The sequence below is a fragment of the Odocoileus virginianus genome, chromosome X, assembly GCF_023699985.2.
Source record: "Odocoileus virginianus isolate 20LAN1187 ecotype Illinois chromosome X, Ovbor_1.2, whole genome shotgun sequence".
Taxonomy (NCBI): domain Eukaryota; kingdom Metazoa; phylum Chordata; class Mammalia; order Artiodactyla; family Cervidae; genus Odocoileus; species Odocoileus virginianus.
The window spans coordinates 2,928,019-2,940,093 of NC_069708.1; the positions used below are offsets into that span (position 1 = coordinate 2,928,019).

Genomic DNA, 12,075 nt, shown 5'->3' on the forward strand with positions numbered 1-12,075 from the left:
GGTAGATATCTTCTGATTTTCCTCTATGATGTTTTGTACAAGAACCTATTTAGTAACAAGTCACTATAGTTATACTTTTCAAATGTCAGTAAATTAATTTTGACAATGAAAAAAAAGTAACGAAGAGTATTAATATACATGCACATGTAATTCACTAATTCTTCTTCTAAATTCTTCTAACTTGCCAGAATTATATTAGAACCACAAAATCAGAGCCAATAAAAACTAGTTTGGCTGCTCTTTGCCCTTTCTTTCTACAGTACATTAGAAATTACAGTATTAGACATTTGTTTAATTAGAAACTAGGCTTGCTTGTATTCAAGACCTGGTCTTTTCTACTGAAAGCTTACCTAGGCCACCTTCTACTTACAACAGGAAACCAAATCATTCCATACAGAGGTGTCAAAACAAGCAAAACACAAACTGGCTAACGGACTTCCCTAGGAATAAAATGCACAGCCATCGATGTGTTCTCTCTTGACTACTTTCTCCTAAAAGGAAGGAAACTAGTAATTTCTTATAACTTAAAAAAAAAAAAAGATTTGCGATCTAGGAAATTATATCTGGTAAAATCAGAAAAACAGAAACAAAAATCCTATCCAGGCTCTATACACCTAGGTCTCAAATCATGGGGTGTCCTTTGATAATATATTCCACTCATGTCCTCTCTCCCCCTTTAAAAACTGTCCTCAGGTTCCTGGGATTGGCTTCATCCCAGCTGCAATAGACTGAGATGCTATTCTACTGTTTTTCTGTCTTAACTCACAAGCTTTACCATTCTCTATCTGGGGTTTGCACAGAAAGTTCAAGGATTAACAATGAACCATTCCTTACTTCCTAAACCTACATTACACCTGCATCTTATGCGTCCTTAGCAGGCTGCACTGACATGAAAAAGTATCTTTTTCTTCTGCATTCCTGCTGGCTCTACCTGTTCTGTAATCCTTGAAGACTGTAACAGAAGTATCTTGATTTGAACTCCAGCAGGTCTGTTTCTCTCAAATCATTTGCCATCGCTCACCTATGTTACTTGAGTCACCGCCACCTTGGATATACACACTGTGATGCTCAATTATTCAGATGCAGTTGGTTCACTTTCTTGTTCTTCCCCTTTCTGGCTTTGGGCCACTTCACTTCTCAGCAGTTTTTCAACCAGCAAAGTGAGAAAAAGTAACACATCTTCTTGAAATATAGTACTGGCATATAGTAGGTATTCAATAAATACTGTTCCAATATCGAGTAAATAAAGCATGAAATCAGGCAAATTTTTTTTTAAGCAATACTAAAGACTTGGATGGGAAGTGGAGATGACTGGTTAAAAATTTAAGTTCTCATTATTTGTGAATTTCATCTGCCCAGGTGAGTGGTTTACCAACATTTTCTCAGCAATTGAACTATTGTTATACATGGCCAGAGCAATCTCATATATAAAACAGATAAAAGTAGAAATACTCCAGCGATATCTTTGAATAAGGTCAGGGCCCTCACCCATAGAATACAACTTCAAACTCTTTTTAATGCTAATAAAATCCCAGGAGGTATATGCAGAATGTAGGAGCTAGAGTCCTAGGTTCTCCAAATAGGCCCATTAGTTTTGTGAAGAAATGACAAGGGCAAATTCATATATCATCAGTTGAAGATAAAGATATGGATTTGCTAAGCCTAATACGCATTTGTGCTAAGTCGCTTCAGTCGTGACAACTCTTTGTGACCCCATGGACTATAGCCCGCCAGGCTCCTCTTCCACTGGATTCTCCAGACTAGAATACTGGAGTGGGTTGCCATTCCCTTCTCCAAGGGATGTTCCCGACACAAGGATTGAACCTGGGTCTCATGCATTGCAGGCAGATTCTTTACCATCTGAGCCACCAGGTATATGGAACAGTGTAAATCACAACCATTATAAAATAAAATAAAGCATCTTTATTGGAATATTGTCCCCCTTTAAAGTTGGCATTAAGTGGGCAGAAGTCTGGAGGCAGCTGGAGCATTCAGTCACGCACAGGCCTGTAGGAGGTCCCACCCACCAATATGACTACACCATAATCTATTTCACCTCGCTCAGAAACACTGTTTAAGAGTTGTGAATGTAAAATAACCTTAACCAGTAATTTCAAACCAGGAGAACAAAAGGAACATGATTGAAACTAATTTACATTTTCAATTATTACTACAAAAATTTCGAATCTATGCTCTTCTTTTTGTGGTCTGTTTGTTTTTAAATGATCACCTTTACCTGACAGGAAGGGCATGTGTGAAAGGGGTTCCAGAACGCTGGCAATGGGGAGATAAAGAGAAAACAAATCAGCTCTCCATGAAGCTATGTATCCCTCAATAAACAAGACAGAAGAATGGTAACTATAAGCAAATACATGCTTATACTGCTTGAAAGAAAATAGAGGTTCCTGAGGTCCATCATTGTTTTTAATGATTATGTTAAAAAATATTTATTTATTTATTCGTCTGCATCAGGTCCTAGTTGTGGTACACAGGCTCCAGAGCTTGCGGGGCTCAGTAGTTATAGCGCAAGGGCAAACTTGCTCTGAGGCATGTGGTATCTTAGTTCCCTGATCAGGGACAGAACTGCGTTGCTTGCATTGCAAGGTGTATTCTTAACCACTGGACCACCAGGGAAGTCCCCTACCATTGTTTTTAAAAACAAAAAACATGCTGCTCTAAAATCCAGAATTTCCTATTCAAAACTTTGTCATGTTTTCAAGGCTTTACTTTTAAATAGTTAGAACTTGCATATGGCCTGATGCTCCCAAATCTATCCCATCCCAAAAGCTGGGCTTAGGAAAGAGCTTCCTTTGTTTTTACTTTAGCAAAATGAGAATATTAATGTTCTGTTCCTCAAAAGAGATTTTTGTCATAGCTTGATATTTTCTTCTTATGTAGATTTCTTGACAAAAAGCGTAGCAGGGGCTCCCAATCACACATCTATTATATTTATGCAAACTGTGTTTACAAGGTCGCAGGCGTTGGGACTTAATGTCATGTAACCTCAATGCCAGATATTTAATTCATCTAACTTGTGTAAAATGAGCTCCCTTAGTTCTAGGTCTCCACATATATCCCTGTATTTGAAAAGATTTATTCTTGAAGTGGTAAATAAATTGCCTGCCAATGCAGGAGACACAGGTTCGATCCCAGGGCTTCCCTAGTGGCTCAGTGGTATAGAATTTGCCTGCCAACGGGAGACGGTGATTTGACCCTGGCTAGGGAAGATTCCCTAGAAAAGGAAATGGCAACTCACTCCAGTATTCTTGCCTGAAAAATCCCATGGACAGAGGAGCCTGGTGGGCTACAGTTCATGGGGCTGCAGAGTTGGAAAAGACTTATCGACTAAACAACAACATCTTTAAAGTAGAGTTATATGTTATCACAGGGCCACAGAAATTTTTCTTTCATTTCTACTTTAAAAAATTTCACAATGAGATTAATTTGGGAAAATGATAACCAGGATACACAACAGTTCCAAAACTGCCTTTTGCTGCCCATTTGTATTCAGACCATTCTCTAATCCAACTACTGGTTCTCCATCATTACAGTTCTGAAATTTCAACAATGCCATTTAAATGGAATTAAACATTATGTGGTCTTTTGAGTCTAGCTTTTTTTTCACACAGTGTAATAGCTTTGAGACCCATCCAAGTTGCTATACGTTATCAGTAGTCTGTTCCTTTTTATTGCTAAGTAATACTCCATGGTATGAAAGCGTTGACAGTTTATTCATTCATCCACTGAAGTGTGTTGGAGTTGTTTCCAGTTTGGAGCTATTATGAATTCAGTTCCTTAGAAATATTTCTGCACAGATTTTTACATGGTTATAATTTTTCATTTCTCTAGGGTAAATACCCAAGAGGATTCCTAGGTCATACAGAAAGTATATATTGATCTTTATGAGAAACAAACTGTTTTCCAGACAGGCAGCACCATTTTACATTTCCACCAGCAAAGTAAACATGAAGTATCCTGTTGTTCCACATCTTCACAAGCACTTGGTACTGTCAGTATTTTGTATTTTAACCATTCCAGTAAGTATGGAGTGCTATCTTGTCAAGGTTTCAATTTGCATTTCCCTGATACTAATAATGAAACAACTTTTCACATTCTTATCTGTCATCCTTATGTCCTCTGTGGTAAAGAATCCGTTCAAGTCTTTTGTTTATTTTTAAATTGGAGTGGTTTTCTTTTAACTGAATTTTGAGAGTTCTTTATATATATACTAGACACAGGTCCTTTGTTGGATATGTGACTTGTAAACATCCCCTCCAAGTTTATGACTTGTCATTTCTATCCCTTAATAGTGTCTTTTTGAAGGTGTAAGTTTTTATTTTGATGAAGTTCTAGTGATTTTTCCTTTTTTAAATTGATCATTTTTATCTCATGTTTAAGAATTCACCTAATCTGAGGTCATGAAGATTTTCTCTTATGTACTACTTCTTAAAGTTTATAGTTTTGCACTTAGAGCCGTGATATACTTTGTTAGAATTTGTATAAGGTAAGATTTTAGTTCAAAGTTTATTTTTTCTGCATATGAATGTCCAACTTTTTCCAACATTACATGTTGAAAGGGCTATTCATTCTTTATTAAATTCTTTTGAATCGCTGTTAAAAATCGAATGGCCAAACTTGTCTGAGTCTATCTATTCTGTGGGTCTAGGTTTCTATCCATTTGCCAATTTTACACTGTTCATTACTATAACTTTAAATCTTACAATTGATTATTGATTCCTCCAACTTAATTTTTTTTCAATTATGAATTTACTTCCTTTAACAAATTATAGGACTGTTGAGGTAATCTATTTCATCTTAGATGAATTCTTACAGTTTTCGATTTTTGAGGAATTGGTCCACTACTCTTAAATTGTCAAATATGTTTAGTATTCCCCTATCCTTTTAAAGTCTGTGAAGGCCTAGTATTCTGGATATTGCTAATTTGTATCTTTCCTTTTTTTAAATCTCTGTCAGCCTTGCTAGATGCTTATCAATTTTATTGATATTTTCAAATATTCATGTTTTTGTTTTACTGATTTCCTCTATTCTTTCAATTTAACTAATATATCTTCACTATCTCTTTCCTTCTGTTTGTTTTGGGCTTATTTTGCTCTGCTTTTCAAAAAATTTTCTGAAAGTGGAAACTCACATCATTGATTTGACACCTTTTTCTCTAATACAAATATTTAATGCTATCAATTTCCCTTTAAGCACTGCTTTAGGTGCATCATCCTACTGTACAGTTTTTTACTTTCCCCCTTTGATCCTCACCTGATTCTGACAGCAAGATTATTTAATAGTTAACTGCCAAATGAATAGACTTATATTACCAACTAGGTCAATAAACAATCCCTTGACACTTACTACTTGAATATTTTACAGATTTTGTGTGTCTATGATGCATAAATATTGGTAATTGGTCTACTCTGCATTACAGCAGGCACCATAGTATATACTGTCTCAATCATTGTTTGATATGTTGTATTTTCATTTTCACTCGGTTCAAAATATTTTCTAATTTTCCTTGGGACCTCCTTTTTTTGACCCTTGGGTTATTTAGAAGTGTGTTGTTTAATTTCCAAGAACTTAGATATTTTCTGGTTACTTTTCTCTTAACGACTTCTAGTTTAATTCCATTATGGCTACAGAATATACTTCATATGATTTCAATTATTTTAAACTCATTAAGGTTCTTTTTATGATGAAGAATATAGTCTATCTTGTTGAATGTTCCATGTGCACTTGGAAAGAATCCTGATCAAGCTATCGACAGGTGGAGTGTTCTGTACATAGCAATTAAATCCCACTGGTTGACAGTTCTTCTATATCCTTGCTGATTTTTTTGTGCAGTATTTCTATCAATGACTGAAAGAAGAGTGTTAAAATTTGCCAAGTATAACTATGGATTGTCTATTTCTCCTTTCAGTTCTGCCAGTTTTTGCTTCAGGTATTTTGAAGCACTGTTGTTAGGTGCATACAGATTTTGGGCTGTTTTCTCTTCTTAGTGAATTAGCTTTTTTATCATTATGTAAAATCACTCTTTATCTTGAGTAACTTTCTTTGCTCTGAAGTCTAATTTTCTGCTTTTAACATAGACACTCTTTCTTTTCATTAGTGTTTGCATGGTATATCTTTTGCCATTTTCTCCTTTAACCTACCTATACCATTATATTTGAAGTTAGTTTCTTGAGGACATTTTATAACAGTTGCATCATTAAAAAATACATTCTGATAATTTCTATCTTTTAATTGGTGTAAACACATTTAGAACATTTGCATTTAATGCAGTTATTGATATGTTTGGATTTGGGTGTACCATTTTATTATTTGTTCTGTTTTTCCTTTTTTTCTCTTTCCTGCCCTCTTTGGGGTTATTCAAACATCTTTTTATTGTTTAATTAGTTGCAGTTTTGACAACATTTCTTTGTAAAGTTCATCATTAAGGATGACAATATATGTACTTTAGAATTAAAAATTTACCACATAAATGGAATGTAAAAACCCACATAGGTCCCTTTTCCCTCCCTCCTTTGATGCTGTAGTTGTCTCATAAATTAGACCTACACACACTGAATACTGGTAAAAAATGCTATAATTTTTGCTTTCACCTATCAAAAATATTTCAAGTAACTCAAGAAAAGTAGTTATTATATTTACCATTCTTTTTCTTTTTCATTATTTATTTTTGACTGTGCTGGGTCTTTGTTACTACGGGGGCTGCCACTCAGTTGCAGTGCTTGGGCTTCTCACTGCAGTTGCTTCTCTCGTTGCAGAGCACAGGCTCTCTGGTGTGTGGGCTTCAGTAGCTGCAGGTCATGGGCTCAGTAGTTGTGGCTCCCAGGCTTGAGAGCACAAGCTAGATGGTTATGGCACACGGGTTTAGTTGCCCCATGGCATGTGAGATCTTCCCAGATCAGGGATTGAACCTGTGTCTCCTGCATTGGCAGCCAGATTCTTTACTACCGAGACACCAGGGAAGGCCTCTTCCTTCATTCTTGATGTTCTAGGTATCTTTCCAGTATCATGTCCCTTCTGTCTGAGTAACTTAGTTCAACAATTCTTTCAGAGTAGGTCTGCTGACAATGAATTCTCTTAGCTTTCCCTCATCTGAAAATGGCTTTCTTTTATCTTCACTCCAAAAGATTTTTGGGGGGGACTAGATTAAAAACAGTGAGTTGATAACCTTATAGCACTTTAAAAACACTGTGCTACTTCCTCTGGCCTCCACATTTTTTCTGATAAGAAATATGTCATCATTTGAATCATTTTCCCTTACGCATGCTCAGTCACGTCTGATTCTTCTTTATGACCCTGTAGACTGTAGCTCACCAGGTTCCTACGTCCATGGGATTTTTCAGACAAGAATATTAGAGCAGGTTAATATTTCCTCCTCCAGAGGATATTCCCAACCCAGGGATCGAATCCATGTCTCCTGCATTGGCAGGCAGTCAAATACTCTACCACTGAGCCACCTGGGAAGTGCATTTTCTCTTACAAAACATCATTTTTCTCTGATTATTTTTAAAACTTTCACCCCCACCCCCAACACACACACACACACACACACACACACACACACACACAGAGTTTGATTATGATGTGTTCCAGAGTGAATTTCTTAGGGTTTATTCTGATTGGGATTCACTGAGCTTTCTGAATCTGTCAGTTTGTCTTTTGTCAAACTTGGGAAAGGTTCACATTATTTCTTCAAATATTTTTTTTCAGCCTGGTGCTTCTCCTCCTTTTTTGGACTCCAATGGTATGAATGTTAGACTGTGTATTATTGTCCCACAGGTCCCGGAGGCTCTGTTCTGCCTAACTCCTTTGTCTTTTTCTACCTCTCCTTTAGACTGGATAATTTGTACTGATCTATTTTCAAGTTCACTGGCTATTTCCTGTGTCATCTCCATTCTGCAGTTGAGCCTACTCAGTGAGTTTTTAAACTTTGGTTATACTTTTTGGTTCTAATATATTTATTTGGCTCTCTCTTTTTTACATCTATTTCTTCTGTCATATAACTGTAACAGCATCATTTCAATCTTGACTTTTGATTTCCGACCCTGCACCGCCCCGCCCCGCCCCATGCAAGTTGTGCTTTTTCTGTTTCTTCTTCTACCAGGTAGTTCTGAACTGAATTTTAGACATTTTGAGTAGCATGAATCTATGGGTGTTACTTAAATTCTATGGACAACTATTGATGTTTTTGTTTTAGCAGGCAACTGACTTCATGAGGTTTGGGTTATGGATTCCAACCCATTTTCTCTGGACTGTGGGCCTGATCTCAGTTTACCTTTCAAAACTGTGGCAGTACTTGCTATATTTGTCCCTTGTGTACTCCACCCAGAAGTCGATCTGGGTTGTGGTCTTTTACATCAGTTCTCAAAATTTTTGATATGCTGATTAGGCTCAGATTCTTTCCTTGCAGATTGAGGTATGAGCCCCAAAGTTCACCAACAACTTTATGGGGTCACCTTTCCTGAAGTTGTCTTTGTCTGTGATCTCCCTGGTACCTTTTAGTTCCCAGCAGCTAGCCAGAAAGCTGGGTCTTTACTTCTTTCCTTCCTTTCTTAAGAAGGGGAGAGGGGAGTTGAGTGTTTTGGCTCTTGGTGACTACCACTGCAGCTTTTGTTGCCAACATTAAGATTACTTGGGGGCTGGAGCATGAGAATGAAAAAAAGAAAAAAAGAAAAAAAAAAGCCACCTTCGGGATTCCCATATCTTTTCTAGTAAGGGGATTCCCTTACTTCTCTAATACATGTTTGTAACTTTAAGATCTAGATTGAAAATTTTTTATCTTGTAAGGAGCCTTAGTTTACCATATCTCTTTAGCACTAATGTATTAATTCTATAATATACTGTTACTTTTTAAGAACTTTTGTTTTACTTCAAATGTCTCTGGTTGGTTCCTTATATTGAAGCTGTTTAAGGGCAGCAACCAAGGCTTCAAAACCATTTTTACTTGCCATACCCCAGACAAGCAGCATGGAGAGACAATATTCAGTAATTGTTTGGTTGACAGATGTTCCAATTGGTCTTTATAAAAATAAGAATAATTTTGCACAATATGAAAATGAGAGAACAATAAAGTAGGGGGAACGTAAGGTACTAGTTAATCATCAAGGTACAGTTGGTTCCACTACAATGTTTACTTTGAAAATAAGAATTAATTCCAATGCCATTGATATATCAGGAAATAATGTGAACATAATGTGAATTTTATGTCTGCTTCTGCAGGATTCTGTCTGTAAGAAACACTAGGTAAATGCAGAAAACTGCATCCAGATGAATCAAGCCACAGAGGAATATATGTAACACACATGTACATACGCCCCTCAAACACTGACCAGCTACCCCTGTTCACTGAGTGTGTAATAAGCTACACTAACCACATCTGGTGTTTGTTATAATTTTCCTTCCAATTTCAGATAACCTTCCTTCCACCACTTCACCATGACTCATGAGCTGCAACCTTTCTGACGTTCACTTTCACAAGCAAACTTCAAGTCTTTTTCAAGGTAAAATGCTGTATTTATTGTAGTATTTATGCATTTCTTAGCTATTGAAGATATGTAACATCATACCACTGTTTTCATTAGGTTCCTATATTCTTGTTTGAGTCACTGATGAAATTTTGGTGGGTTTCTAACCCATGTGTCTTTTCCATAAAGCATCTGGTTGTGATTTTACATAACTTGGTAATTTTTAGAAATACATGCATGGAATTTTAAGAGAGCTGAGTGCAAACGGAGAGGCCGGGATGGAAGACTGGTGGAAGGACAAGTGTAAGGTAAAAATAAAGGACAGGATGTGAACCACACTACCACCATGTTTGTTCTTAATTTCAAAATTTTCCCTCCTTTTCCAGGCGGCTACCAAAGATGGCGGAAGGGCAGGTCCTGGTGCTCGATGGCCGAGGCCATCTCCTGGGCTGCCCGGAGGCCATTGTGGCCAAGCAGGTGCTTCTGGGCCGGAAGACTGTGGTCGTGTGCTGTGAGGGCATCAATATGTCTGCCAATTTCTACAGAAATAAGTTGAAGTATGCGGCCTTTCATCAACATTTCTGGTAATTTCTACAGAAACAAGTTGAGGTACCTGGGTTTTCTCCCCAAGCGGATGAACATCAACCCCTCCTGTGGCACTTCCGAGCCCCAGCCACATCTTCTGGCAGACAGTGCAAGGCATGCCGCCCCACAAGACCAAGCGGGGCCAGACTGCTCTGGAGCGCCTCGAGTTGTCTGATGGGATCTCACGACTCTATGACAAGAAAAAGCGGATGGTGGTTCCTGCTGCCCTCAAGGTTGTGTGTCTGAAGCTTACTCGGAAGTTTGCCTACCTAGGGCTCCTGGCTCATGAGGTTGGCTGGAAGTACCAGGTGGTTAACGGCCACACTGGAGGAGAAGAGAAAGGAGAAAGCCAAGATCCACTATCAGAAAAAGAAGCAGCTCACGAGGCTACGGAAGCAGGCTGAAAAGAACATTGAGAAGAAAACTGACAAATTCACAGAGCTCCTCAAGACTCATGGATTCCTAGTCTGAGCCCAATAAAATTGACTGTTTATTCTTCATGCTTGACCTGGTCTGCCCTTCCTCCATCACCACCCTAGGATGTGGGGGCCCCCCAGGGGCTGCCATACAGGTGCCACAAGCAGATCGGATATAGCTGAGGGGCTTTAGTCAGTGTAGGCAGTTCTAAGGGCTGTGAAGGCATCATTGGTCTGCAGCCTATTGGTTCATGAGAATTTTAAGACATGAACAGTTGGAACAACCAATGCAGTTGCAATATTGGCAGAAGTGAGCTGGAAGACTTAATTGGAAGGGAACCCCATGACTTTAAGGGTGTCTGTTCAAGCTTCCCACATGGTCAGATACTATACTCTGCAGCTGTTAGGATGTGAAAGAATGCCCAAGAAGTGTCTCTGGAAGAGAAATTTCAGCCAAGGGGTCACAGGCATCGTCTCGTGTCTTCCCTATATTTTGTGATCCCAAATCAATAAGTTATTTTTTTAAAGGAAAAAAAAAAAAGATTTGCCCAAGAAGGTTTTCTTTGATCTATAATGATCTAAAAAGAAGAGCAGCGTCTGACACCACTAAACTGGGGTCTGGCAGCTAATCAAACCAAAGATTAGTTTACTCTAAAGGTTTAACTTCAACTTACTGCTTCAGAGCAGAAATGACACAGCTTTCTAAGGCTGGTTTCCCTAACAGAGCATCACTAAATAAGACTGTCTAGGGAAAGGGTATGAGAAGGCGCAAAAGAAACTCAACAATGTCTTTTGCTTCTGCATCTCCAGTTATTCGTACCCTACCAATCCTTCCAGTCCTAGCTTACGTTTCACCTTTTCTATGCAATCATCTCAGCTTTGCCTTTTCTAACCACTTATGTACATGTTTAGACTAAAATTAGTATAGCAGTTGTTAATTACTTCCTGCCATCCCTTCAACACACCTGCATATGGATGAACACACACCCATCTGAGACAATGGTTTGTTCCAGCTGTGATTCTCATGACTTTCAGGAATCTCTCAGGAGGAGGAGGAGTCTGTGGTGTGTCTCTGTGTCCAGGAATTTTACTTCATCAGCTAGACTGTGAACTTAAAGTGGAACACAAGTCATTTTCCCCTCAAAATCCTATTAAAAGCAAGGACAGTGCTATGCCATGTGTGTGCTGGGTGGGGTGGGGTGGTTCTGCAGAAGATGGTTTGTGTCTTTTGTATGGCACAAGAGTAGGCCATTAAGTCTGTGTTTAGGAAGAACCAGTGATTTGGGTAAGGAGCCTATGCAATTATTAATATTTACCTTGAAAATTACTTATTTTTAGGTGAGTAATTTAAATGTATTAGAATCCAATTCAGAATCAATGACTACAGGACGGAATCCCTCTGCCATTCACTGTATATAATAACATTAGGTACACAACGATCTGAATAACAAATTCTATCAGTTCTGGCTTAAAAATTGAGAGTCTAACCACTTCTCATAAGCTCTCCTACTATCCTGTTAGTCAAGCTGCCAGATCTTTTGCCTGGACCACAGTGTCAAAGTAGTTTACTTAAAGTCAGATCATGGCATTCGTCT

General features: G+C 38.1%; 1 protein-coding gene and 1 pseudogene across 5 annotated transcripts in view; one reads left to right on the forward strand and one right to left on the reverse strand.

Moving 5' to 3' along the window:
- POLA1 (DNA polymerase alpha 1, catalytic subunit) overlaps positions 1-12,075 on the reverse strand; it is a 300,499-nt gene that overhangs the window by 77,979 nt on the left and 210,445 nt on the right. The gene's annotated exons all lie outside the window — the stretch shown is intronic.
- On the forward strand, positions 9,877-10,677 carry LOC110132806 (large ribosomal subunit protein uL13-like; annotated as a pseudogene).